Source organism: Phacochoerus africanus, chromosome 4, assembly GCF_016906955.1.
Source record: "Phacochoerus africanus isolate WHEZ1 chromosome 4, ROS_Pafr_v1, whole genome shotgun sequence".
Lineage (NCBI taxonomy): Eukaryota > Metazoa > Chordata > Mammalia > Artiodactyla > Suidae > Phacochoerus > Phacochoerus africanus.
Genome location: NC_062547.1, coordinates 11075754 through 11081753, shown reverse-complemented (window position 1 = coordinate 11081753; position 6000 = coordinate 11075754).

Sequence of the window (6000 nt, the reverse complement as noted above, 5' to 3'; positions counted from 1 at the left end):
AACAGTGAAAAATGGGCAGTTCTAGGATTAGATTTCTCTCAATTTTAAGTATCTTATCAGAGAACATAATTACTATTTCTTTTTCTCCATATTTTCCTGTAGAAAAGAAACATTTATCTTCTCATTTCTCTATTGTATCCTAGTGAAAAATGCCAGGACGTCATCTGTGGATAAGAGAGGAAACTAGAATGATGGGGGTAAGAACTAAATGCTACTTGAGTGAATAAATGACTATAGTGTTGCAATTTCTAAATTTGAAAAGGAGAAGATATTAACCACCTCTATTATGAACTCCTCAATTGAAAGAGAAGTAATGAAAGTGTCCTGAAATAGTTATGTAATACCTGCATTTTCCACATGCCACCTAAACGTATCAACTATATATCAGGCTAAAGTTAAATAAAGCAAAAATTATGAATCTATTAACTATATTTTTAAAAAACCCAAACTACTACAACCTAGTCATACTCCCAGAAAATATACTCTGAGTCTGGAAATGATTATAAAATCCCTCTGGCATCTATAAATTATTTCAAGCTGAACTGATGATGACATGGTCCCATATTAAATGGTTAGATTGTGGGAATTAATATTCAGGAGAAGCTGCAGGCCATAAAGCCGTGTGGACAGTGATCATAACAGTGGTAAGTTCTTGACATCGTTTGCTAGACATGGCACTGTTTTCCCAGGCAACCTCCATCAAATCCAGCAGGTTATATTCTTTTGCATTAGCCACCCATATTGCTAGATGATGGAGCCAGATTAGGAATTAAACCAACAGGAGTAAAGCTTGGTCCAGGAATATTCCCAATATCTCAAGTCTGTTGTTGCCTTCTCTTAAGATCTATATGATCCTCTACCAGAATTGTACTAAGAGCCTTACATAAAGCAAGCAATGAACCCAAAGTTTCCTCTCCTCATTCCCAGTTTTATGTTAAAGATCTGGATTCCTAACCTGTTTGTCCCCTAACCTGGTCTGTATGTTGAGAAGGAATAAAGTGTTTCTGAAAATATGTCTGTTACTGGCCACATTACTGTCCTTCTAATGAGATCTACCATTTTCCAAGGGTAAATTTCATTCAATAAAGCATTCTACCTTCTAGCTCTGGACAATATAGATACACTTCTCCCTATTCCTACCACTAGTTACAGCTAGTACTTTGGACAAATAGAATAAGACCTGAAAGGTACAGAGGAAGCGGAAGAGCTAGGGCCCTTGGAACCCAAGGAATGACATGGTGGTGAATTTCTTGGGGTTTTTTGTTTGTTTGTCTGCTTTTCTTCAAATATCCAGAACTGGGTGCTCAAGAAGCCTATAACCCCAAAATAGTATTAAGCACAGACAAAAAATAAAAACAAAACCAAGAAAATCCTATTTTCTCAGCCATAGATCCAGGAAAGGGCAGCCTAGCAAGGCAGAACACTTTCAGACAATAACTGACCTACTCTAGCCAAACACCATAGGAAAAACTATGGCTCCCCACCTCCATAAACAAAAGCCATGTGGGAATCTAGACTTCCATCATCATCTGGCTGTAACAAGACACCCCTCCCCTTCCCCAGGGTGGTGCCAGAGGCAACTAAATGGGAACCTGAGACTTTCACGTCTCTCAGCAGGAATGAGCGCCCTACCCCAGCCTCCCCAGTGTCAGTATAGGCCACATGGTGGAGCAATTAAGTAGTGACCCTACCTTAACCAGGCACCGTGGTGCCTAAAGTACCCCTCTCCCCACCCATCTGCCAGTGTCAGTAGAGGCTGACTGGGGAATCTAACTCCCACCCAGCAGTAATAAGGTTGTACCCCCATGCCCTTGCCAGCACAGTATCAGAGAAGACTTGCTGAAAAAGATTTAAGTAATATATATATTTTACTTTTTTAAAATTATAGTTGATTTACAATGTTCCTTCAATTTCGGCTGTACAGCAGAGTGATCCAGACATACATATATGTACATTTTTTTTCTATACTATCTCCCATCATGTTCTAACCCAAGAGATTAGACATAGCTCCCTGTGCTGTGCAGTAGGAGGACCCCCTGTTGCTTATCCATTTCAAATGTAATAGTTTGCATCTACCACCCCAAACTCCCATCCATATTTTTAATTGTACTAAAATACACATTATAAAATTTACCATCAAAACCAGTTTAAGGCATTCCCATTGTGGCTAACAAATACAACTAGTGTCCATGAGGACGTGGATTCAATCCCTGGCCTTGCTCAGTGGGTTGGAGATGCAGTGTTGTAAGCTGTGGTGTGGGTCAACGACGCAGCTCAGATCCCATGCTGCTGTGACTGTGGTCTAGGCTAGCAGCTATAGCTCCAATTTGACCCCTGGCCTGGGAACTTCCATATGCTATGGGTGTGGCCCTTAAAAAACTTTTTTTAAGTGTTCGGGGACATTAAGTACGTCTACATTGTTGTACCATCACCACCATACATCCGCGGAATTCTTTTTATCTTAACAAAATTATTTTCATCTTACAAAACTAAAACTCTATACTTATTAAACAATTCCTCCCTTCCTGCAGACCGAAGCAACTACCATCTTTCCTCTCTCTATGAATTTTACCACACTAGTGCCTCGGAAAAGTGGAGTTGTGCAGCACTTGCCTTTCGTGATTAGCTCAGCGAACATAATGTCCTCAAAGTCAACCAAGTTGTAGTATATGTCAGAATGTCTTTCTTTTTCAAGGCTGAAAATATGCCATTGTGTATATAACCACATTTTGTTTGTCCATTTATCCATCAGTAGACATTTGGCTATTACAGATAATGCTGCTGTCGACGTAGGTGTATGAATATCTCTTCCAGTCCCTGCTTTCAGTTCTTTTATACATATACCTAGGAATGGAATTGCTGGGTCATATGCTAGTTCTATGTTTAACTTCTGAGAAACTGCCAAACTCTTTCTGAAGCAGAGCAGCTTTTTAGAGTTCCACCAACACTGCACAAAAGGTCCAATTTCTTCACATCTTCTCTAACACTTGTAGTCTGCTTTTTAGATGGTAGTTATCCTAATGAGTGCAAAGTAGTATCTCATTGACTGGCATTTCCCTTGGATTAGTGATGCTGAGCATCATTTCATGTACTTATAGGCCATTTGTGTATCTTCTTTAGAGAAATGTCGAGTCCTCTGCCCAGTTCTTAATTGGGTTATATGTTTTTGTTGATGTGATTGTTGAGTGCTAGGAGTTACATTTTCCATATATTTACTCTTTATAATACTCTTGTGGATATATACTCTTGTGAATATATGTGATTCGAAAATTTTTCTACAGTTCCGTGGGTTGCATTCTCATTCTGATTGTGTCCTTTGATGCACAGCAGTTTTAAATTTTGATGTAGTTTATCTTCTTCTTTCTTTTGTTGCCTGTTTTTTTTAATCTCATATCCAAAAAAATCATTGCCAAATCTAGTGTCAAGTAACTTTTCTCCTATATTTTCTACTAAGAGTTTTGTGTTGTCCCAGCTTATTGATTGTGGTATTCTTGGCTGGGAATGCAGAGCCAATTTCTGAGACCATATTTACTCATAGGGAGCCCCTCCCCACCCCACCCCCGCCGGGGTCCATGTTGTAACTGGCCAGTCCTTGTGGTTCTTATGACCAGAGGGTTCTTATGATCACAGGGTGCACTTCAACAAGAAAACATCAGGGACCTTTTAAGAACAAGATTTATTTCTTGCAGGTCCTGGAGGATACAGAGCAAGTCCTGGAGTTACACAGTGAAGTTGTAAGTAGAGACAGAGGGAGAGAGCATGGACCTGGGGCTCTGCATTATTAGGGCCCTAGCGTAGAATATCTAGCATTTCATGAGCTCACTATTATTGGTGAATTTAAAGCATAAGAGCAGGAATCAGGGCGTGGGAAGGAGGATTCTCTTAGGCAGCTAGTTTTCTAGGTTACCCAGGGCTTTCTAAAGGAGAATTTCATAGGTAGAGGTGGCCTGGTTCCTTATCTGGTTGTTTTGCTAGATGCTGTGTTACACAGTTGCAGTACATTTTTTCAAGAGGGATGTCTTTGAAATAAATTCCTCAGCAATCAAAAGATTAATATCAAACATTTACATTACAATCACAAAAGCTTGATGTCAGGCACTTACACTGCGGAGTTTTATAGTATTAAATCCTACATTTAGGTCTTGGATCCATTTTGGGTTAATTTTCATACACAATCTAAGAAAGGGTCTAACTTCATTGTTTTATACACAGATATCCAGTGTTCCCAGCACTATTTATTGAAAAGATTGTCTTTCCCCATTGACAGGCCTTGGCATTTTTGCCAAAAACCATTTGACCATACATGCAAGAGTTTCTTTCTGATCTCTCCATTCTGTTCCATTGGTATATATGTTCATCTTTATGTCAGTACCACACTAGAGTTTTTTTTGTCTTGTTCTTTTTTTCTTACTAAGACTTTAATTTTTTAAGAGTAATTTTAGTTGCACAGCAAAATTGAAGGAAAGGAACAGATACTTCCCGTAAACACCCAAATAGCTTTCCTCACCATCAACAACCCCCACCAGAGTGGTATATATATATATATTTTTTTTTTTTTACAATTGATGAACTCTACATTGACACATCATAATCACCCAAAGTCTATTTGCTCTTGGTATTGTATATTATATAGGTCTTGACAAATGTATAAGGATGTGTATCCATCTATATGATATCACATGGAGTATTTTTGTGTCCTATAGGTCCTGTGAGCATCACCTTCTCATCTCCCCCCCAACCCAACCACTGATCTTTTTATTATCTCCATAATTTTTTCATTTCCTGAATGTCATATCCTTGTAATCAAAGAGTATGTAGATGTTTTACATTGACTTCTTTCACTTAGCAATATGCATTTAAGTTTCCTCCACGTCCTTTCATTTGGACCTTGTGCTTTCTGTTTTGGAAGCTTATTTATTATTGATTAAATTTCTTTCTTTTTTTTTTTGTCTTTTCTAGGGCTGTACCTGTGGCACATGGAGGTTTCCAGGCTAGGGGTATAATCAGAGCTGTAGCCACCGGCCACAGCCACAGCAACACCAGATCCGAGCCGCGTCTGCAACCTACACCACAGCTCATAGCAACCCCGGATCCTCAGCCCACTGAGAAAGATCAGGGGTCAAACCCGCAACCTCATGGTTCCTAGTCGGATTTGTTAACCACTGAGCCACAATGGAAACTCCCTAAGTTTCTTTAATAGATAATACTTACTCAGATTTTCTGTTTCTTTCTGCGTGAGCTTGGCAAATTGTGTTTTTGAAGGAGTTGGTCTATTCAATCTAAGCTATCAAATTTGTAGGCATAAAGTTGTTCATAATATTTCTTTATTATCTTTTTAACATTAATGGTGTTTTGATTTTATAGCTTTGAGATTAGTTTTGAAATCAGGAGGTGTGGGACAGCCACATCTGTTATTCTTTTTCAAGATTGTTTTGATGATTCAGATTCATACTTGAGATTTTGCATGAATTTCAGGATTTATTTTATTATTTCTGAAAAAAAATTGTTGAGATTTTGGTAAGGATGACATTGACTTTGTATATTGCTTTGGGTAGTGTTGACATCTTAACAATATTAAATCTTTCAATTTATGAACAAGAGCTATCTTTCCATGTATTGGTATCTTTAATTTTTTTTCAGCACTGTTTTGTAGTTTTCAGTGTACAAGTCTTTCACCTCCTTGGTTAAATTTATTCCTAAGAGTTTTATTCTTTTTGGTGCTATTATAAATGGGAATGCTTTGTTAATTTCTTTTTCTGATTTCATAATTACAAATGCACAGAAATACATCTGATGATTTTTATATGTTGACTTTGTAACCTGCAACTTTACTGAATTCATTTGTTAAGTTCTAACATTTTTTGTGGAATCTTTAGATTTCCCACAAACAGAGATCACTTGACTTCTTCCTTTCCATTTTGGATGCCTTTTATTTCTTCTCTTTTCTGAGTCGCTCTGACTGGAACCCCAGTACCATGTTGAATAGAAATAGCAAAAGTG